This window comes from Amphibalanus amphitrite, unplaced genomic scaffold (genome assembly GCF_019059575.1).
Source record: "Amphibalanus amphitrite isolate SeventyFive unplaced genomic scaffold, NRLGWU_Aamphi_draft 000225F_arrow, whole genome shotgun sequence".
In the NCBI taxonomy this organism is placed as follows: Eukaryota; Metazoa; Arthropoda; class Thecostraca; order Balanomorpha; family Balanidae; genus Amphibalanus; species Amphibalanus amphitrite.
Window position 1 is genome coordinate 54,544 of NW_024881720.1, and position 24,101 is coordinate 78,644.

At 46.3% G+C, this 24,101-nt stretch overlaps 1 long non-coding RNA gene across 1 annotated transcript; it reads left to right on the forward strand.

Annotated features, from left to right (window-relative positions):
- The first annotated feature begins 11,916 nt into the window (after positions 1-11,916).
- LOC122385628 lies at positions 11,917-17,646 on the forward strand. Its single transcript, XR_006257229.1, has 2 exons — positions 11,917-12,155; positions 17,400-17,646. It is a non-coding gene; the product is annotated as an uncharacterized LOC122385628 (long non-coding RNA).
- Positions 17,647-24,101: the final 6,455 nt, after the last annotated feature.

Genomic DNA, 24,101 nt, shown 5'->3' on the forward strand with positions numbered 1-24,101 from the left:
AGAGGCGCCGATGAGGGTCCTTACAGGCGTTGCTCCGGGCCCTCATAGACGCTGGTGTAGAGCCGTTACAGACGGGTGTGGGGCCTTTAGAGCTGCTGACGCGAACTGTCTACAAGCCGGCAGGGGGTCTCAGTGACCGGCAAGGGGTCCTTAGGCCGGCAGAAGAAGTCCTGCGGGGTCCTTACATAAAGACTGGCATAGTACTGTCAGACGCCGGTGGGGCCCTCAGAGTCACCGGTGCGGGGCCCTCAAAAGTCACCATTGGGTGGCCTTTAGATGCGCAGGTGTTGGATGGGTCCTCAGAGCCGCCGATATAGGGCTTTAATAGGTACTGGTGTAGGTTCTCGGAGTTGGGGGTGTGAAATCCTCAGAGACACCGGTGTGGGCCCTCATAGGCGCCGACGAGGGCCCCATAGTTGCCGTTATGGGGCCCTCAGAAAAATAAGTGTGGGACCATCACAGGCCGGAAATGCCCCTAGAACTGTCCCCTCAGGCCGGTAAGACCTCTCAGAGGCCAGTAACGGGCCTTTGGAGACCACCCAGGTGTCCTTAAAAGCCGCAAGAGGCCCTCAGAAGCCGGCGTGGGGCCCTTATGGAGACCTTAGTGTGGCTATTTGGGGCCCATGAGGTGCTCTAACGAGCCCCATGGGGCCCTTCTGAGTAGAAATATGGCCATCGTTAACCCTCAGCGGTCAAATGGCGCCGCAGGGCTTCTCAGACCCGAGGGTCCCTTTGAACCCGATGGGGGGGGGGGGGTACGTGTCCCCTTAGGCCCCTAGCTACGCCACTGTTTCATATGCATCATATCAGATATTTTAGGCTCGCCCTCCCAATTTGAAAATCGTTCCCGGGCCCCTGCCCACAGAAGCACGGGCATAGCAGTAGGATGTGGGGCTAGGTGTCTGTCCACCTCTTCATTGAAAGAACAACGTGTACAGCGCCTGGTCGCGCCGAAGCTCGATATCGACCGTGACTTATTCACAACTGGCGGATCCAGGAAGCGGTATTGGACACTGCGGGGGCTTACCCCAAAAAGGTTTCTCGGAATTTATTTAAAAAACTCGGATTTCGATTCCTTGCGCACTGCTGTGCGGTGTGATTAACCAACATTTCCAACTAATACATTGCGCGAATAGCCGTGTCGCCCCCCTGGATCTACCTTGTTGTCCATAACCGATTTAATAGTTCTTTTGGTTGAGGCTTCTAATCTAGGAGTAGGGTTACTAGGTACCTGATCGTACTGATCAAGTATATCCCTCGCCTTTGCCATGTAAGTGTCTTTGTTCATCAAAACGAGGCCTTTGCATCTGTCTGATGGTTTGACAATGATGCTGCGGTCGCTGGCTTCTAAGTTACTAACTTCTAAGTTACTAACAGCTTCTTCTTCTTCAGGCGTTACATTAACTGCTGGGAGTCGGTGGTTACGATATAAGCCCATGACTTTACGTTTCAGTTTGGCCATAGCTCGCTCTGTCTCTATAGGGGCAAGGCGTGGAACGGAAGCATCATTATCAGCGAAGTGAGGCCTTAGAGGACGATCACTACCGACATGAGGAGCGCTGGCCCGCCTCCGATCAATGTCCACTTTCCAGCGGAAAGCATACATCGCCCTCTCAACACCCACCTCTACATCTTTGAGAGTTTGCTTGGTGATACGTTGGGTGATCGCAAATTTCGGGCCCTTTTCTAACACTGCAGCCAGGTGCGGCTCCAGTTCTACACCGGTCATGTTAAACAGTTATACTCACGGCAGCTCGTCAGAGCTCGAGGACTCGGCAGTCGGTCCGGCGGCGGTCTCGGGCTCGGAGACGCCGACGCCGTCATCGCCAGCACTGGAGGGCTCCGGGTCAGTCCCGGTCGCGGACAAGATCAAGTTGCTGAAAAAGACCAGAACGATTATGTCAAAAAAAGAAAAAATGTTACAAACATTTGTAGCAAGCATCACATTAAAAAACAACAAATCATTTAATGAGTTGAATAAATTAAATGCTCACGGCAGCTCGTCAGAGCTCGAGGACTCGGCAGTCGGTCCGGCGGCGGTCTCGGGCTCGGAGACGCCGACGCCGTCATCGCCAGCACTGGAGGGCTCCAGGTCAGTCCCGGTCGCGGACAAGATCAAGTCAAAATCGTACTCTTCGGTGGCAGGTCCGGACGGTACCGGGTCGGCCTCGGTATCTGTGTCGGATACGCTCGAGAGAGCGCCGCAGCGTCTGTGAAAAAATATGCAAGGTTAAAATGCGATAAGAATAAAGAAACAAAGCAAGAAAAATCAAGGTCAGAATGAATTAATTGGTGAAACACTATGACAGTATAAATCAACAGATAACTATCCGATGCCTGTTGACTTACCGCAGCCGCGAGAAGCCGCAGAGGCCTTTACCACCCTCATCGTCCTTGTCACCGGCAGAAAGGGGTCTGTAAAACAACAGGGACGTTAATTGGAGAATTAAGCTGGCGTCGTTGGGAAGCAACAATTAAATCAAACAAAACAGACCATAAGGTGGTTTTTAACTTACCGCTTAGAGACGGACGTGATCACCGGCTCCTCCGCGGCTGGCGACTCCTCCAGGGGGGAACGGATGTGCTTCGCAGCCAGAGCGAGCAGCTGGGAGGTGCTGTCAAGTTGGCGCCGACTTCGCTGTTCGTAGCACTTTTCGGCGACCTGTGAGGAGTGCCGCCTGTAGTAGGCCAGGTGGCAGGTCTGGGTGGGGGTGAAGTCCGCCATCTCCTCCAGAAAATGTGACAGCAAGGAGGCATTTTCAGACACAGAGGCGGAGGCGCCGGCCACCGCCGAGTCAGCGGAGCCGGAGCCCGCCAACCAGGGCTCTGCCGCCTCTTCGTCACTCTCGGAATTATCAACCAGGGGGACGCTTTTTTCGGTGCCATGTCAATGGAAGAATCGGTGGAGTCTTGGACGGAGAAGTACGCGTCGTGTTGTATGGAATTCGTGGACTCTCTGTGTGGGCTGTTGTCATGTTCGGTGTCATGCTCCACTTCTGGATCGCCCTTGGGGGGGATCACCGTAGAAAGAAGCGAGTCGGGACATGTTGCTATCTCACTGGAAGAAAAGAAACGAGAAACGACTTAAGGCCTGGCTACACTATGCGTTTTCGGCGTGCGTTTTTTGCGGTTTTGCGTTTTTTGCGTAATATCGTTCTAGAAAAAAGGTTTAAATTGTACAATTTTTGCATAAGTTTAATGCAAAACTTAACCCTCGCCCGTAAACGGTGTTTTGCCACCTTCGCCCATGCAGGAGGGGGGTTGGTGCGACCCCCCTGGCGTTTGAAAACGGAGCGTCGTAGAGCTTAGCGGAAAAGACCAACGGATTGCTCTCAACGATATCTCGCGATTGGTGGTATATTTTTGGTCCTAGGTCAACATTTGACCTACTTATGACCGGTCAAAGGTCAAATTTTCGGGAAAAAAATCTAACTTTTCATATTTCCGCGCCGATTGCAGCACAACGGTAAGAGATATCGACTTTAAACCTTCACTATCGTGATCCTTGATCAATTCTCTATCGTTTGGTGAGTATTTCGATGTCATAACTCTAAAAATGATGCGTTGGGAGCATCGGAAGTCTGCAAGGTCATTTGTGCATTGGGTTACGTCAGGCGTGTGACGTCAATGACCTGACCCTGACCCAAAATAAACTACAAGAAACAACCGACGATGCCTGAAATGGATAGCAAATTCGAATTCAGGGCATCAAAATACCCCGAAAAGGTATACAAGTGCAAGAAGTCATTACAGGTCAACCGAGGTCACTGACCTTACTTTGACCTTAAATAACCTTCAAAATGTCAACGGACATTGTGCCAATGTCAAATCAGCCAGTTGTGATTCTAAAACAATCCATCAGTGTGTTAGGTCAGTCGGCATTTATACCAATGTGAAGCAATCTCCAATTTAGCGTAAATCTGGCCGGAGGCTGTTCCCTTTATGACGTCATAACTCCGTGACCTGACATGACCTTGAAAAAAATACCAAAAGTTGCGCAAAGGATGGCCCAGAGGGTACTTGAAATTTGAGCACGCTATCTGAAACGGTTCGGCGTGTAGCTAAGAAAAACCTCAGGGGGGGGGGGGGAAGGTTGCACCAACCGCTACATGGGCGAGGGTTAATATAACTCTTATTTTAACTTAAATTTAAGGTACAAAACATCACAAAAACATAATATCGCTTATATTTCTAGAACGAGATAACACAAAACCCGCGAACCCCCAAAAACAAAAACACGCAGAAAACACATAGTGTAGCCAGGCCTTTACGATTAAGGTGAAACTAAAGCGAAAAAAAACGATTTAACTGAGACGTGATATCGTAAAAAGGTGGCGAAGTACTAGAATGAGCAGCATGATTGAATATCGTAGAAGAATAACCGTATGCTCACTATCTTTTAACAATCCAAAATTAGCCTAAAATGAATAAATATATTTCGGAAACGTTCCTTCTTCAGTTCAAAAGTTAACTATACAAGGCACAGAAATGTACAAATTAATGAACGTCACAAAAGCGCGTTCAATACGTGATATATAACCCGCGCCCCACTGGGGGGGGCTATTTATAGCCCCCCTCCCGTTTTTCTGCAATAACTTCCAAACCGCTTGACGAATCGACGCCAAACTTTCAGTACCTTCGGCTGCATCAATTTGACACCTTGTGTCAAAATTTGAACTTCGTAGCTACCATAGGTCGGCCGGAAATGACGTCAGAGTGACGTCATGTTCGTCCGATTTCGACGCAAAACATTGAACCACGGCAATCGCTCCCAAGAGCTCAGTTTTTAAGCTAGATCCAATTTCTTTGCATGAAAGGACTCAGAATTGACCGCGCTATCAAACTGCTATCTCGGATTTTCAAATTTTTGAAAATTTCGAAAATGTTATATAATAATGTTCAAAATTTATATTTTTATATTTTTTTCAAAAAGTTTTTGACTTTTCGAAAAAACCGGAATATATGTGACAGAACGCATGATTATGACTAACTCTAGCAAGTTTTAGCTAAATATCTTCAAAAATGGCCAAGTTATACGCATTATTGCAAAAAATTCACAATTATTAATTTTTCAAATCAATTTTTCAGTACGTATTTGGCATCGTACACCAATATAAATGGCACCATCGTGTTCCTGAGCTCAAACTGCATCCAATAGACACCTTTTTTGTTGAAAAATGTCAACTTCAAAATTTGACCTTTTTTGACCTGAAGTGACCTGACCTAAGCTAATTTCGACTCAAAATGACCTTGAATGGCACAGACGACATCAAATTCGAAATCTATGGCCTAAATGGACCATAAAACATGTGTCACCTGACCGACGCATGACATAATATTTTCGTGACCTGTGATGACCTGACCCTGACCTGAAAATCAAAGTACAAGTTTGGTACCCTCAAGGTATCTAGAGCACATGTTCACGAGTGTGCAAACCAAAAATGAGCCTGATCTGACTTGTAAGACGGCGGCCAGAGCCCAAAATGTGAACAAGCCAAAGTGCTAATAATTTTTACTTTGACCTGACCTGTGACGTCATCGGTGACCTCGAGGTCAATGAAATTAGGTTTCGCTCGACAGTTTTTCCGGGGCTATCAGACGCCGTTTGAATTTTGACGATCGGCCCAGTAGTTTCGGAGTTAGGAGGGGGGGCTATGAATAGCCCCCCCCCCCCCCCAGTAGGGCGTGTTATACACAGACCCCAGTGGGGCGCGGGTTAAACAAACGCTAAACGACAAAGCGATAAAAACTAACCGGTCGTGAAACGACTCAGCTGTCAAGGAGCGGTAGTGCTGCAACGTAGCGTCCTCGGCAGCAGCCATACACGAAAGGGACGCCTATCATTTTTTTTTTAATTTAGCATCCCCGCTAGCACAAGGCTATAGCAGGGGGAGGGAAGTTACTTGCTGGCAATTAGCCAGATCTTTTGTTTTACGTTAAGTTAATTGCCGGCTATTTTATTCCGGCCCAAGAGGCAAAGCAAAGACAAACTTTACGTTAGACCGGCTCATGTGGCGTCCGGTGGGTTGCAAAACATCCATAGTCGAATTTCCAGCATAGGCTGACACAAATAAACGGCGTCTATTTAAGGGTGACATTTTTAAGCTGACATTTTCGATCGTTTAATTAACGTGTCAGCTTATGCCAGCACATCCTGACATGACGGGAAAACGGCGTTTCTTTCATGGTTGGCAGGGGAAAAGGGAAAGGAACACTTCAGGCACGGCCGACGCGCGCCAAACTTATGTTTACTGCGCCGGCGCGGACCTGACGCCTAGGTTGGCTAGGACGCAGTAAGTGGGTAGCTTGACCGGGAAGCCACTTCGCCATGACAGAGAGTGGGGATATGGTGGTCGTATAAATCGAAATTATTTCTTGCAATGACTTTAACGAAATGAGTTGATTTTACACTGGCACGTACCTAGGATTTCGCCAAGGGGGCAGTGGCGTAGCGAAGGGGGGCCCCTAGGAGGAGTTCCCGGAAGTTTTCCAAGATGTACTGGGGTGCTACACCGGAGGCGAGGTCAACATCGAGGTCGACCCTGACGTCCAGCCGCGCTTCTTTAATCCTCGCCCGCACATGGGGGGGAGGGAGTTGCCCCCCCCCCCAGGTAGTCTGTCTGCTCTGCACTCTACATTTTTAAAGCTAGAAGGCTGATTTTTCGTATAGCTGTTCCTCTATCCTTATTTGATGTCCACTGAAAATTTCAAATTTCTGTGATTTTTGGTTTCGGAGATATGACCTTGTTTTTTCAGGTCATGTCATAACCCAAATGGCCAATTCTCAACATCTTGCGTTGGCTATGGGCCTTGTGAGCTTTTGACACCTTGATTTCGGCCTTTTTTGCCAGTCTTACCTGAACCTCCCACCTATCATGGAACATGTTGTTCGACGATGTACAGATGTCAAGGTCAGGGTCAAGGTCAACCTAGGTCATCTAAGATAATTGCGTGTTAGGCAAGCTGAATTTACTTTGTTTTTTTTTTTACTGCATTTTTGGTAAAAGCTTCTCAGATCATGATTTCATGTAATAGGTATGGACACATAAACAATCGGTGCACACATCAGTATACAAACAGACACACACAGACATACAAACACATCACTGACCTTGACCTAACTTGACCTGAAATGACCTCAGCAGCAAAAACCTGGTCGGATAGTGTGACAAAGAGGTTCTAGCTGGCTTGGGTCCAGAAAAAGGCATCGTCATCGGTATATGATAAGCAGCGCACTTGATATCCAACGGTGACCCAAACAAAACAGCAACATTTTTTAGTTTGACCTGACCTGGAAGGTCAATGACTGACCTGAGAAGGTAAAACTGGGTATCATTGGATTCGTCTCTTCCCAAAGAATCTTTTTGGTCTTTACCGCTAAGCTCTATCTTCAACAGGAACGAAATGGCGCGGGGGGGGTGGCAACCCCCCCCCCCCCATGTGCGTTCCAGGATGGTAAAATGGCATGTGCGGGCGAGGGTTAAGCCGCGCACCGTTCCTCTGGCCTACCGGGATGAGGTCGACGCCCAGCTGGAGCAGGGGATCAGAGACGGTCTCTGGGAACCTGTTCGACACAGTAAGTGGGCGGCACCTCTAGTAGTAGTGCCCAAGGATGGGGGGAAATCTGTGCGGATTTGTGGCGAATATCGTCTCACAATAAACAAAGCAGAAGTTTAGCAGAACCCTCCCCCCCCCCTACCCGCCCCGTATCGAGGAGCTGTGTTCTAAAATGGCAGGCTGCACAGTTTTTTTTTTTCTAAGTAAGACTTGAAAAGTGCATAGGTATAACCAGCTGGTGCTCAACCAACGCTCACATGAATACCTCACGGTGAACACACCGAAGGGCTTGCTGCCAAGGGTTCCGTCACGAGTACGACCCGATGGTTGGAGGGGGGGGGGGGGGGGGTTGGGCGAAGGCCGCTTGAAGTCGATTCTTTCCATGCAGCACCCACAGGCATAATGTTAAAAATGTAAAATATTTGGGGGGCACGTCCCCCGGTGGCGAGCCCATGCTTGCTGCGACCTTGTCGGTTGGGTTTTGGATATGCTAGCGCTGTGTCTTTGTTCCAACGCACCATAGAGTCAGTGTTGGCTGGCATTCCCGGGGTCGGCCTGTTTTTAGACGACATAGTGTGTGCGGGTCATGACCAGGAGGCGCATGACGCTAGCCGGTCACCAGTCGTTCCGCTGCCGGCTGCTGATCTGCCGAGCCGGCCGTCTGGGGCCGGCTGCGGTGATTCGTCGGTGAGCCGGGACCCCAGCCGCGCCGTCGTCGTGTCGCCGCGATATCGTCTGCGGGACCGAACCCGTATACGGCGGCCCGATCGGCTCATGTATGATTGACATGTAACGGAAGTTAGCCCACATTCAGCCCACATTCGGCCCAGCCCAGATTGGGGCTGCCAAATCTAGGGAAAAATCTAAAAATCTAGGGAAAAATCTAAAAACCGTTTTACGCCTAAACGGCTGGACGAAACTGAAAAATAAGACCACCATTTGAAAGATCTCTTCACCCCGGACCTAATGATATGGTTAAATACCGGATCAATTTAACCAACAGCATGATTTAACCAGGATGAAAATTTTCGCTCAATGGGGCGGCCCCTACGATTTTCTTCAAAATCGGCATGGTGATACTACAGGCCCAGATGACCAATCTGGCTGAAGAAACCCCTATGGGCATTGAAATCTATGGGGTAAAAACGCCCTTCGAAAGTTTTACCCACGCATTTCTGGCAAGACTATCGCACGCATCCCCCAATATGGGTATCATATTAAAGCCCATGAAAACCCAAACAAAATGGTGGGGTAAAATTTACCCATTACCCCATCCAGCGTAAAGTTTACCCAAGATGAACATTTTCGGTCAAAAGGGCGGCCCCTACGATTTTCTTCAAAATCGGCATGGTGATACTACAGGCCAAGATGACTAATCTGGCTGAAGAAACCCCTATGGGCATTGAAATCTATGGGGTAAAAACGCCCTTGGAAAGTTTTACTCACGCATTTCTGATAAGACTATCGCACGCATCCTTCCAATATGAGTATCATATGAAAGCCCATGAAAACCCAAACAAAATGGTGGGGTAAAATTTACCCATTACCCCATCCAGGGTAAAGTTTGTTACCCAAAAAGTTACCCAAGATGAAAATTTTCGGTCAATGGGGCGGCCCCTACGATTTTCTTTAAAATCGGCATGGTGATACTACAGGCCCAGATGACCAATCTGGCTGAAGAAACCCCTATGGGCATTGAAATCTATGGGGTAAAAACGCCCATGGAAAAATTTACCCACGCATTTCTGGCAAGACTATCGCACGCATCCCCCCAATATGGTTATCATATGAAAGCCCATGAAAACCCAAACAAAATGGTGGGGTAAAATTTACCCATTACCCCATCCAGGGTAAAGTTTACCCAAGATGAAAATTTTCGGTCAATGGGGCGGCCCCTACGATTTTCTTCAAAATCGGCATGGTGATACTACAGGCCCAGATGACCAATCTGGCTGAAGAAACCCCTATGGGCATTGAAATCTATGGGGTAAAAACGCCCTTGTAAAGTTTTACCCACGCATTTCTGGCAAGAGTATCGCACGCATCCCCCCAATATGGGTATTATATGAAATCCCATGAAAACCCTAACAAAATGGTGGGTTTTCCTGTATCTGGTCAGGTATCTTCATAAAACCCTCTCAAATATAGTCAATTTAACATTAAAGTCTATGGATTTGGAAGAATCTTCATATCCGACTAGATTTGGGCTACCATGTCTGTCGACCGGAGGCCGGTTGTATATACTTGCCACCGAATTTGACCGCTGACAGATAACGATCATTTTCAAGCAACTTCACTGAATCGATATGCCAAGCTAGTTCTATAAATGCGGCAGAGACCTTTATCTTAGGGGATTTCAACACAGGTAATATCTTTCTTGATTCAAAATTAATCAATCACAGTGGCGTTACACCCTTCGACCAAACACTCAAAGACGTTGCAGACATGACAAATCTAAGACAATTGATCACCGAACCTACCAGAATAATGGACAGACGGGAAAATTTGCGGGACTTAATCTTCACAAATAGTAATTCAATCATAAAAAGTGGCATATTATCGTCTTTCTCAAATCTCGATCACTTTCCAATATATGTAAGAATTGACACAGCACCACCATCCGTAGACAAAAAAACCTTTACAAACACTTATCTGGGATTACTCGAAATTAGATGCCCCACTTCTCACAAGACTCCTATTGGACACCGACTGGGAGGCAATCCTCAGTAATGACATTGACACGGCGACAAATTTGTTCATATCAACAATACAAAATGCTGCCAACGCCTCGATCCCGAAAAAGCACAAAACAATCTATCAACGAGAAAAACCATGGATGACCTCAGCACTAAAACAAAACATAAGAAAACGGAACAGACTTTTCAAGGTTGCAAAAACCACACAGACAACATTCAATTGGGACAGATGGAAGTACCAAAGAAACCTGGTTACATCATTAAACAGAAAGCTTAAAAACGAACACTTACAAAATCAGCTGAATAAACTGTTGACTCATCAGCTGAACCCTCATAAATACCATTCAATACTACGCAGCACATTAGGACGAACTCGCGACGACGAAATTCCGCCAATAGAATCAGGACACGGAGAAATAGTAAACGACGACAAGGAAAAAGCAACACTGTTAAATAAATACTTTGCCACACAATCGACACTTGACATTCCCGACACACAGGAACCTCCACAATATGAGCCATCGAATGTCCCGAGGCCAACACTAGAAAACATAGTCACGTCAGAACAAGAAGTGCTGAAAATTTTGAACTCACTCAATGAAAACAAATCGACAGGCCCAGATGAAATCCCGGTAAAATTAATTAAACTTATCGCATTATTGATCGCCAAACCATTGGCAGACCTCTTCAATAAATCTCTAGTGGAAGGACGTTACCCAAGTAAATTTAAAGAAGCCAATATAAAGCCAATTTTCAAAAACAAGGGCACACCTTCAGACTATAAATGTTACCGGCCAATTAGCATACTTTCGGTTCTTTCTAAAGTGTTCGAAAAAAATCGTGCACAAAAACGTATATAAACACATCACAGAAAACGCAATGCTATCAGACAAACAAAGCGGCTACAGACAACACCACAGCACTCAACATCAACTTCTTTACCTGACACATAACCTGTACAAAGCATTAGACCAAAAAGAAGACTTTACTGCAATATATCTTGACATATCAAAGTATTTCGATAAAATTTGGCATAAAGGACTACTTTTCAAATGTAAACATGAATTCGGTATCACGGGAACACTTTTGGAATGGTTTACATCATATTTAAAAGACAGGAAGCAACGCGTTAAGATAGGCAATACATTTTCGACCACTTCGACAATCAATTCCGGCTGCCCTCAGGGATCCGTTTTGGGGCCATTGCTTGCGCTCATGTATCTAAATCAATTATCAACTCAAACTCAACAAAACATATTACTTTTTGCAGATGATACCTCTATATACGCATCATACAAAAATGATAATTTTCAGGCAGCGCAACTTTCACTTCAAAACGACTTAAATAAGGTTTTCGAATATGGTAATAAATGGGCAATAACTTTCAACACTACAAAAACGGTCCAGCAAACTTTCTCTCACATATCCAATTACCAGCAACCCATCCTCAAATTTGGAGACGACCCTATCCCTGTCCACGATAGTCACACACACCTTGGAATAACCTTATCAAAAGATCTCCGGTTCAAACAACACATTAAAACGATCTGTCGCAAGGTAAATGTTTCTCTTAGTCCTGTGGAGAAGGAAATCATGCCTCCCACTCCCGATGGAGGCCCCAAATGTCTGTCCCTATTTTTTGTACCTGTTTGGGTGTCTGGGGCGCATAGCGACACGGGACAGCCGGCTCGCTGGCCGGCTGCCCGTCCGGTCACGTGCTTGCGTCCCGACACCCACCATAAAACCTATGTTCTCTAAATACACTCACTCACTTCTCCTCTACCGACTGTGACGCCAACACCATCCGCGGACCCCGGCTCCGACGAGGGCGGCCGAAATGGCCGGCCCACAATTGGTGCCAGCGGTGGTGGTTGGTTGTCGGTGGAGGATTTTTGGCTTCAGGTGAGTTCTCTTTTAAATTAATTTTATTTGCTTTTTGTAATGTTTGAAATTTGAGATTTGAGATTTGATATTTAGTTCCATTCGTTTATCTACATGTGATTTTTTATTATTTGCTAGACTTACCATGGAAGATGCTACCAGAAATTTTAGTATTGAGTACAATACCCAGATGAACGATATTTTAAGGCGAATTGCTCATTTAGAATTAGCTGTAGCAGAAGAGCTTATTGCTCAACAAGATCAAAATCCATCAAAATCTCAGAGCCGAGGACGTGATCGTCAATCTCGTCCCAAACAAAATCAAACAAAATGTTTTTCGACATGTTGTCACCGGAACTTTTCGCCATTTAGACACTCTCGTTATCAGAGCCCAAACGGGATCCGCTCACTGCACTAGGGGATGAGTGCGTGAGCGTCGCTTCAGATGACAGGGACCGTTCAGCACATCCCCCGGTTTTACGTGACGTCAAAATTTCGGGTCAAGCTTGTTCAGCTCTTTATGATAGTGGAAGTAGTGTCTCTTTAGTTTCAGAAAAATGTCTGCAAAAATCTGGTTTGAAAATAGCTTACGAACCTCCCAGTGTCTCTATTCTTGATGTTACTGGAAACCCTATTGACGTTGTAGGTGAAGTCAATCTGAACATTAGCATTCTTGGTCAAACAGTTCAACACAAATTTTTCATTACAGCAAAAAGTTTGCCATTCAAATGCGATATCATTCTCGGAATCGATTTTATCATTGCTCACAAATTGATTTTCAATCCATCGAGTCGTACGGTGCACTTTCTAAAACCAATTCTTTCTTCCAATGTAGTCGAAAGACGCTCAAAACGTCTGAGTCCCAAAAGACGTAAAAGAGTACGTTTTCTTTTATCAACAAAGGACAATGAAAAATGTGTCGATCAAATCGTTTATCCTGATAAAACGGTAGACATGTTCACAACTGCAGAAAAACATGCATTGACTATTGATGACGAAAAGTCATATCCATTATTCGTGAAACAAACAGTAGAAATTTTTGGTTACGGCGAAAAATTTGTACGCGTAAAATTACCACAATTCCTACAACCAAATGAATTTCCATACCTAATTCAAACGCATTGTGATCAAAGTATTCGAGACATTCAGGTAGCCCGTTCTATCAATTTCTTGGAAAATTCAGGCACGCTTGTACGCGTGATTAATGCTTCAAGTAGCCCAGTCATTTTGAGAAAAAATCAGAGAATCGCACAAGCCCATCCGACCAAAAAGTACCCCTTCAGTCAGGTCACAGACCGACCCCATCCCATCAGACAGGACGCTGACCTTGCTCAGTACCATGGGTCAGTCAGTGCCTGTCAAACAGCGCCGTCTGTTCCCAATTCCGCCAGCGTCTCGCCACAACAAAAAACGGTCGCTGGGCCGGACTTGGCTGCGTCAGACACCGGACGCATGACAGAAACAAACAGACCGACGACCTCTATCCCGAGGACGTCAGGGCACAGGTCTGTCAGTGACATTGATTTGAAACACATCCCAATACACTTTCGTTTTAAACTCCGTGAATTCTTAGACAAACATCGACATGTCTTTGGAAATGATATTTCTGACATACAACAGACAGATGTTTACAAAAATCACAATGGATTCACAGACCACACTCCGGCTGATCAACGAACAAGTCCCCCATTTGCTAATCGGGAGATAACTAAGGAAGATATAAAACGCATGGTAACAGCCAGAGTTATCAAACAATTAGTTTCACCATATAACTCTCCAATCATTCTTATCAAGAAATCAAATGGTCAATATCGCCTCGTTTCAGATTTGCGACTTCTCAACTCCAAAATCAAGGATGACAAGTTTTCTCGTTCATTTACATCACAGGTCAAAGATCAACTTTCTGACTGTGAAGTTTTCTCTACCTTGGATTTGCTTAGTTCATTCCACCAAATTTCTTTGAATGAAGCTTCAAGTCATTCTACGGATTTTGCAAATGATGACGACAAATATCTTATGAACGATAAACCAATGGGTCTTCGTTCAAGTTCCTCCGTTCTCAACAGAGGGTTGCAAATTGTACTCAGTAGTCTACAAGGCATAGATGCATTTCTATATATTGACAATATTCTTATCGGTAGCAAAACATACGACGAGCATTTAGAAAAACTCGACAATATATGTTCTCGTTTAGAAGAAATTCATCTTGTGATCAACCCCGAAAAGTGTGAATTTATGAAATCTCAGGTAAAGTATCTGGGTTTCATACTTGACAAACATGGAATTCGTCCAGATGCATCCAAATTACAAGCGGTACAAGATTTTCCTGTACCAGAAACAGCGAAAGATGTTCGTATTTTCCTTCGGTTTGCGAACTATTATCGCAGACACATTCCAAAACTGGCTGAGCTTACTGCTTCGTTAATTCAATTGACAAAGAAAAATGTTGATTTTATTTGGTCAAAAGAGTGCGAAAAAGCATTCTCATCGATAAAAAGGTCACTTCGAAAATGCGCTTTATTAAAATTTCCAAATTTCGAAAAAGACTTCTACCTATTTACACATACAAGTGATTTCGCCATTAGTGGCGTACTTGAACAAAAATATGGTGATGAATTTCACCCAATCGCTTTTATTAGTCGACAGCTTAGCAAAGCTGAACGAAATTATTCTACTTCAGAAAAGAAATGCCTTGCAATTTCATGGTCTTTTGATCATTTGCGATCTTATCTTTTAGGTCATGTCACTCACGTCGTGACAGATCATTCACCATTAAAATGTATCTTCAAGTCAACTCATCTTAGCGGTCGTTTAAAGAAATGGTTAGTAAAACTGTCAGAGTATGATTTTGATGTCACTTATCTACCAGGTATTTTGAATGTTACAACTGATCATTCGTCTAGTGCCGAATTAGATACACAAAACAAAGCAGACTTTCTTGGCCATGTCTGTGCAGAAACCGCAGGATGGACAAAAGAGAAAATCAAAGCTGAACAGCGAAAAGACCCAGATTTGATGCCAATCATTGATCGCCTCGTGAAACCGAAAGCTAAAGGCCCTGATCTGAAGCTGAGTGAATCTCTTTCCAATTTTTTCTTAGGTTCAGATGGCTTACTTTACCATGTAGCCAAACAAAATTCGAAGATTCGTCAGTTTATGAAACAACTTGTAGTTCCAAATTCAATGAAAAAACTGATGCTTGAGAAAGTCCATGACACTTTTTCGTCAGGAAAAAAGTTATTTAGAAACATTCTTTCCAAAATTCGAGTTCAATTTTACTGGAGGAACATATACTCCGATGTCAAAAGGTATGTAGACTCCTGTCGTTTTCACATGAACCAAAGTGCTCACAGATTTTGGAAATGTGCACCAAGGCAGTGCACAAGTACACAAGAGCACCGTAATATCAATCGTCAAGAAGACGATCAAATCGACACCTGCGTCGATTCACAGTCTCTCAGCAATGACTCTACCATTCGTTCCGTGGGTAATGCCTCAGAGAGCAGCAACAACGGTGCACGTTCACCTGTTACACTGCCGGCAAAGCCAGGGACGTTGGTGACTCCTTCTGAAGAGAATGGGATCGACCAGAGTGATCTTACACGGCTGGAGGAAGATTGGCGAAATTGTCGAGCAGGCCGAGAGGTTAGTCAGGCTGATCACCTGCGGTATAACCTCTGGTCTCGCAAAAATATACGCCCCCCAGACTGTCAAGAAGGAACATAGCGCTCACATAGCGCCCATTTAGCGCTCAAATATATTATTTGCCTGCAGAAGACATGCTGCGTTACAATGAGGTCGACGAGGTCCCTCCCGCGCATGTAAATAGCCGACGTACGGCCAAAAATGGTGACAGAGATCCCATTTCACGTGATGCGAACGAAGGTTGATGATTACGTCCCTCGCGCACACCGCCAGCCAAAGGCTGAGCAAAAGGTTTACTCAATGTAAACGGAAGAGAGCAATTGCAATTTCATTGAGCTCAATTCATTGTAAATAAAGCATCCACGATATATATGCTAGTATGAGAGGTGAATGATTCTCATTTGTATGATTGCCAAAACCTATGTTGTCGCTTGCTGTTGCCATCTTTCATTTCTTTACATATGTTGCAATGTCAAAAATGTCTTGATACTGACACATTAGCCCTGTTTCTTTTTCAGGTTCGTGCTTCTTGTGGCGGAACGAGTGCAGCGTCCAATAATACCCAAAGGACATGCATGCTTCTCGATATTCCCAATTAATTAACATTTAACTTTATCGAACTAACTACTGATTAGCTTTAAATTTGGTCATCTGGTAAAAAAAAACGACTTCTATAACATTGACCAATAACTTTTGGCTATTATGACCAATTTACACCAGCGAAAGTAATAAGTGGCAATAAAAATTGTCCACAGAAAGTTTGCCAATTCAACAATTTACCAGCGATATAACTACATTAGAAGTATTGCTGTTTGCATGCCTTCCCAAACGATTTCACGGGTATGACGTAATACACATAGATGCACTCGTTCAGAAGACGCCACTCTTTAAAAGGACTTCATTTTTTTCAACCGTATATTTTTTTTATTAAACAACTAAGTAAGTTCTAACACAATAGTTAGATATTCCAATAACACTTTAACCCACTAAACACATTGGCCTCTTCAATTTATTCGTTAAAGTAAGTCACTTGGCAGTACTATTAAAACCGGTCTTTTGCTGATCATTGGCTCATTAGCCCCATTTTTTGTTCTCCTTACTACTCACTTTGCGACGTAAACGATCTCTCGATCGACTGACCGGCGGTACTGCCCGTTTTTAACAATCATTCAATGTTTTGCTATCCGCTGTGTCAAAAACATGTCTTCCGTGTCATTTATATAATGATGTCTTCCAATGAATGTTCAGCCTTCACAAAGTTCATACTGCCGTTTTATCACACAATTGTTATCACACACCAGGGAAAATGTATCACTGACCGGCACAGCGATAGCACAACATTATAACCAAAAGTGTATGTGGATGCATGTTTGAATACTTGGACACGGAAACAAATTCGAATGTCCTACGGACCCGAATGTTTTGGCCTTTGAAAGTCCATGGGTTCCGTGGCACGCCTGGGGAAGCATTACGACACTTGTGTCGCCCAGTGCTACGTGCCTTTTGTACAAATGTTGTACTGTACAGCTGTAAATATGAATGACTGTTTTGTATAGTGTATGATGTATATGTTGGGGCATTGTTTCGGCACATTTTAATTCGGTTCTTTTTCTATTACAGACCTTGCGTTTCTGTTACCCATCTGGGAGTGGCCACTATCTGACTCCCCGAGCATCGACTACGGAGAAACGCCGATACGCAACACGGTCTGCAAAAGCTGGCTGATCATAGTCATGATGGGATCGGACGCTCATCGCCGACCCGTCTGGCTGTCTCAGTCGCTCTGCATCTGGTCCACGAATCACACACTGCAACTGCGGACGCCATCACCGACTGCAACGGCTGCAACTGCAACCAGCAGGTGGCCTAGGTCCAAAGCCAACGCCTGGCTGACCCACATGGCCGCCTGCCGTCGCTGCTACCTCATCTGCTCATCGTGCTTCGCTGTTCTCCGTCCGTTCGTCCGGCACTCTCGTCGCCCGTGCCAGTCGCCATCACCATGGCTGAGCACAACTCGTCGCCCGCCCGCTGTCGATGAACAACACGGCTACCGGCACCCTCGCTAACAACACCAAGTTCTGGTATGCTGATGTCTTCCGGTATCAGTGCTGTGCGGCGGCAGCCAACGCCCCGTGAACGGTAAAGGCCACACCGTGACGGCGCACCATGGCCGCTGCCCCTTCACAACCAGCTCAGACGTCAGCACCCAACAAGCAGAGGTGTCTGGTCCCACGCATCGACAACGGAACGCCATCGCGGCGACGATAACAGCGACGACTACAATGACGAGACAACCAACTCGGAGAGCAGCGACAACAGCAGCAGCAGTAGTAGCAACAGCAGTCGTACCAGTAGCAGCAGCAGCCGTACCTGCAGCAGCAGCAGCAGTCGTACCTGGCGTTCCATGCGCGGTGCCATACGTGGATCTATGCAGTTAGGATCGTGATTGCTTATTGGTCGCCTCCTTTTGTCGGCTTGTTGGGGGAGGAAAGATATGTGGAGAAGGAAATCATACCTCCCACTCCCGATGGAGGCCCCAAATGTCTGTCCCTATTTTTTGTACCTGTCTGGGTGTCTGGGGCGCATAGCGACACGGGACAGCCGGCTCGCTGGCCGGCTGCCCGTCCGTTCACGTGCTTGCGTCCCGACACCCACCATAAAACCTATGTTCTCTAAATACACTCACTCACTTCTCCTCTACCGACTGTGACGCCAACACCATCCGCGGACCCCGGCTCCGACGAGGGCGGCCGAAATGGCCGGCCCACAGTCCCCTGTACCCGATTGCAAAATTCATACCAAGAACAATATTGGACAAAATATACAAAACCTACATACGACCGCACTTTGACTATTGCGACACGATTTACGATGGACACATTACTATACAGGACTCGACAAAATTAGAGACGCTACAGAATAGGGCTGCCAGACTTGTTACAGGAGGACTTTTTAGAACACCAAACGACAAACTCTTGGGAGAATTAGGATGGGACAGACTGACAACAAGACGACAGATACACACACTCTACCACAAAATCAGCACAACAGAAAACCTTCCGGACTACATTGCAGCTTTACTTCCAAACACCAGAGCTCAAGACACGGACAGAAGTCTCAGAAACGCAACTGCGCACACCACATCTCCCATCCACACTTCATCCTGTAAAAGGTCATTTTTGCCAACCACAACTAGACAATGGAACATATTAAGACATGACATCCAGCAACTCTCACACAACCACTTCAAAAAGGACATACGTCAGCAGCTGGGGGCTCCAGATCCACCGAAATTTTACAGAATTGGTTCCAAAGCAGGCAACACTCTCCACTCCAGGCTTCGTATGAATATGTCTCACTTAAATGCCCATCTCTTCACAATTCAAAAAGTGGACTCACCAAAATGTGATTGCGGGAATGACAATGAAAACACCGATCATTTCATCTTCCATTGCTCAAAATACACATCCGAACGTAACGATCTTTTTAACAATCTATCACAAACATTAAAAACAGACTTTAGACGACTCTCCGCAAAGCAGCAACATGACATTATAATTTACGGCAGCGATCTCAACAGCAGTGACGGTATGGCAGTGGCCCTAAATTTTCAAAACTCCTTAATTGCATCAAAGAGATTCACTCCAGTGTAAATTTTTCACCTTTTTCTTTTTTCACCCTTTTACCATTTTCACCTTTCACCTTTTCCTCGGCCTGTAGCTTCTGTTTCGATCTCCGGAGAGGAACGGCGGGCGAGCGGCGACTTCAACTGCTGGTGAGCTGTGCCGTGGCGGCGGCCGCAGCCGTGTTTTACATTTGTTTATGTATGACATTCAGACAAGGCGCTTTGAGTTAAGCTTTTGCTTTTGCGCCTGTCTTATATTTTGTACAAGTTCAGCCCGTATTTTTTGTTTAATAAACTTGGTTATGATGATGATGATGATGATTTGGTGAAACCAGGGCGAGTTGTGTTGAGATGAGTTGGGGAAGTTCGCAGGTCCACATGCCAATTTCTGAAAAAGAACCTCTAATACCTAGAATGTGTGCGTTCAGTGAAACGATCTAAACATCGGTAAAGCATTTATGTTGCAGAATCCATAAACGTAAAAATGGCGCACTGGCGGAAATGTCTGTTCTTCGCAAAACACTTCCACCTATTAAGTTGTCAAATGGTTTGACATTGCCGCTTTTCAGTAAAAAAAAAAGATGGGAAAATGTGTAAGTGGGTGGCGGGAAATCTGAGAGACTAGAACGGCATGAGTCGATTAACACAAGTCCAATAGCTGACCCCCTCCCCTCTCCCACACACACTACAACAGCTTCGGTATGGATAAACCATCCGCTCAACAATATACCCACCGTTTTTAATCGGTTAAACATAATGAAACGGTTGGCACCATTTATTTTAATGGAACACTCCAAACACTCTGGCATTCTCTTGGAATTCCCTTTTCACTCTTGGAATTAATTCCTTAACAAAGAATCTCTGACGATAGACTCGGGAGACATGGACAGGAGACAGACAGTGTTCACGGGCCTTCAGGCTACGATCGCGCGCCATGTTAGATGTTGTTCTCTTGGAATTCTCTTTTCACTCTTGGAATTCCATAACAAACAAAGAATCTCTGACAGACAGACTCGGGAGACATTGACAGGAGACAGGCCAGGGTATATTGAGTGAAGGGTAGGACAAACTTTGGTAGGAATTTCTAGTATAACTACTAGAAAACCTACTATATGTGGTCGGCACTAGCAAAAACTTAGTTCATAGAATATGGTAGCGCTTATGGTTGGCAGTCGTGACGCGCACGTGACATTCATTTATTAAATTTCTTAAATAACAGGTTTTAGGGGCCGATAAGTGGGCAGATACATTCAATTAGCTATTAATAATTGATTATGCAAACATTCAAGAATCTACATCATTCAATTCTAGCCGAAATCACGCGGCGCTCCCAGGATTCGAACTCACGACCCTCGGATCCGTAGCCCGATACGCTACCGACTGCGCTACCAAGGACCGCGCGCCGACGATCGGAGAGCCGGATCGCGGGTGCTGGCGTGCAGAGAAATCTTTACCCTGTACGCCGTAGAAGATCGGCTGGGTTTCGTGAAAAATGGTAGAGGAATTGTCGAAAGAAAATTCATCGATCTATCATTTGAGACTAAGAACCATTGATTCCTTCAAAGGTTGACCGAGATATCGCTCGCCGAAAACAGGCCATTTAACATGTAAACCCTATGGGCTGGTAGGAAATGTACGCCGTGGAGCAGCAGTGCTACCAACTAACTTCGGCGGGGGCCGAGACAGGCAGTGTTCACGGGGCCTTCAGGCTACGCGCGCGCGCCATGTTATGCAGTTTCGCCCTTATCTGACTGATTTTTCTGTCCCCGAATGCCCCTTCCTGCCGAGCCACCCACGCACGAAGCTCGCTCGCCTTCGGGACCCCCTGGCGCGCCTCCAGCAGGCGGACAAGGAGGTTCGTCTGACTCAATGTGAATCGACGGTGAGGTCGTTTCTTTTGCCCTTCTCCTTCTGGCTCTGGCTGCCGCTCATCATTCCCGAGCCCGGATGCTTCTTCGTCTTCTCCGCCTTCTTCTTCGTCATCATCATCATCATCTTTGGCATCCAGCTCGAGGATAGTTCCCAGGTCCTTTCCAGAATACTTAGACACCTTGCCCGAGTCCAGGGTCATCATCAAAACTGCAGCTTTGGTGAGCTCCAGTGTCGTGTCTGGCAAGCGGTAGTATCCTCTATGCACGTTTTTATCATGACCCATGTGCTTCGTCAAAACTTCAAAGTCTGAGTCCGACAGAGCCAGCATCTGCGATGTTGTGCCACAGTATTTTCTGAGGCGCGTGGCCGTGAAGAGCTTGGGCTGATCAAGGTGCAATGCCTCAACAACAGCCTTGAGGACTAGGCCTCCGTTGTAGTGCCCACTCTTATTGCTCGGCGAGGCCAATAGATACCTGTTCCCAGCTGGGATGTACTTATCACGGACCCGCAGCAACCCCATTATAGCCTGCGCCGCATCCTGCGGTACCAGCACCGGCACTTTGTTGCCGCGTTTGCCACGGGCCATTAGAACATCTAGCTTGTCATAAAGCTGCCGCTCTAGTGTCCCCATGTTTTCTTTGATCTCGGTGATGGTCTCAGTCTTGTAGCGATCTTTGTGCTCCCAGGAAGCCAACAAGACCCTGGAGACTTCCGTCGGCCTACGTTTGTTAAAGACGAGCAGTCGAGCAAGGACGGTCCTTGTGACAGCCACATAATCCTCTCTGGTTGTGATTTATCTTTCACCTTTCGCTTGAAGGATAGCCTTCGTTTCTTCGGTGAACTTCTTCAGGTCGTCGGTCAGGGGCAGTACATTTACTTTATCATAATACTTTTTCGCATCTCTTGTTTTCAAGGCTACATGAGCGACGCGTGGGTTCCAGTATAGGTCGACCAGCGCCAGGAAGTCTTCGGCATCTTTGGCCGCGTTTACGTCTCTGCGTTCCAGTGACATGCCTTTCTTGAGGAGGGCGAGCTGGCGGAGCTCTCCGCCAAGCCGCATGGCTTTGCTGGGCTTTGCATACTCAGGCAACTCAGTGTGGGAGTTCTTTTTTGTGTCGTCCAGTCCGCCCATGAGTTTGCCACAGCGTATGGCCTCGTCAATATTCTCCGGAGCGATAAACTCCAGCATGCTGGCATGTTTGGACGCTTGAAGGAAGGATGCGATCGCACGAAGACGCTGGCTGATGTTGCTGAACCCTCTTTTTCCCAGTTTTTCATGCTGAATAGCTCCAAATTTCATGATCAGAGGATCCCTTGATATTATATCCTTAACTTCCCCGTCCGTCATCCTTGCCAAAACTTCTGACTCAAACTCTGCGTAAGGCGACTGCCCCACCTCCCCCATCATCAGCATACTGTCATACACCAAGTCTTTTGTACCAACATCACCGTCCTTCGCGCCTGGAGCGACACAGCTCCTGATTCGGTGCTGCTTTAGATCGGACCTCAACACGAATACCAGGCAGTGAGGGCACGGTACAAAGTCTGCTGTTCGGTAACATCCACTAGGCGGCCTCCTGCCCACGATAAGCTCACCGTGGCCCCGTTTGCGGACTTTCATGTTGTTTTTGTAGTTGCCCCGGTAGCGAAGCATTTTGAGTTTCTTCGCCTTTTCCTTATCATCTGTACACTGCATGATCTCCTGTACTTCGCTTTCGTCGATGTGAGCCACTTTGATATGGCGCCACAGAACGGCTACCTTTTTCATGCAGTATAGACAGCTGTTCCGTTTACCAGTTCTGCTGATGTATATAGAGCTCTGCACGTCCTGTGCCGTGGCCTCAGCATCGCCTAAAAAGAAGGATGAATTAATTAACACGAGCAGTGGTGATCCGTACACGGCATTACAGGGCAAGGTAAGGTGGGCCAGGTCAGGAAATATCTTATCAGTCTACGGAAGGCACACTTTGAAAGCTACTTTGTATTTCAAACCGAGTGAGTTTTTCGAGCATCGAGTTGAGTTTTTTTTCGGATTGGTCAACTTCTACCAGAGCTACAATCTCAACTTCGCTAAATTGACTATACAGGGTGCGGCAGGTATATGAGAACAACTCTTGTGAAGCGAATATCTCAAACCATAGGCGTAGGAACGTTTTCAAGAGTGGGGGGGGGGGCAGATACGTCATGGGACCCAAAACTAAAAATATGCGTATTTGACCCACTATTTTGGAGGCCGGATTCCGCGTATAACACGGGCAAATGACTGGATTTGAACAACAGCGGTTGCCAGGTGGTCCCTTTGGCCTTCATAAACTATCGTAAACTGATTTATTCGTATAGCTCCCTACCATGATCACGGAAAAAGGTTTGATCATATGCCGGCTAGTTTCGGAGAAATTTAAAGAAAACATCAAAATCTACCGTTTGGGGCATTCTGACCGCGGCTTCCCTGCAGTCGCCTATGACTACAGTGGTGCCACCCAACGAGAAGGACGCTGAAACATAGAGGCATGAATGAATCCAGCGCGTGGTGAACGGTGGATAGAGACGGGACTCGGCAGAGGCTGTCACTGCGGCCCGCCGCGCAAGGCGTCCTTGGACAGCGGCCGAGCCCTCGGGCGGTGAGGACAGAGGTCACGAGAGCCCGGCGCTATTTGGCGCACATGAAGGGGAGGCGCTCGCCTCAGCCTTGTAACTCAGCCGGTGTGGTGGTGGTGGTAGCGGGGGGGGGGGCAGACGGGAGGGGCTAGAACGAACGGGATGGTGGTTTACGTTTAAAACAGATTGGAAATGTCGTGCCATGGTCAACATAAATTATGTTTTAC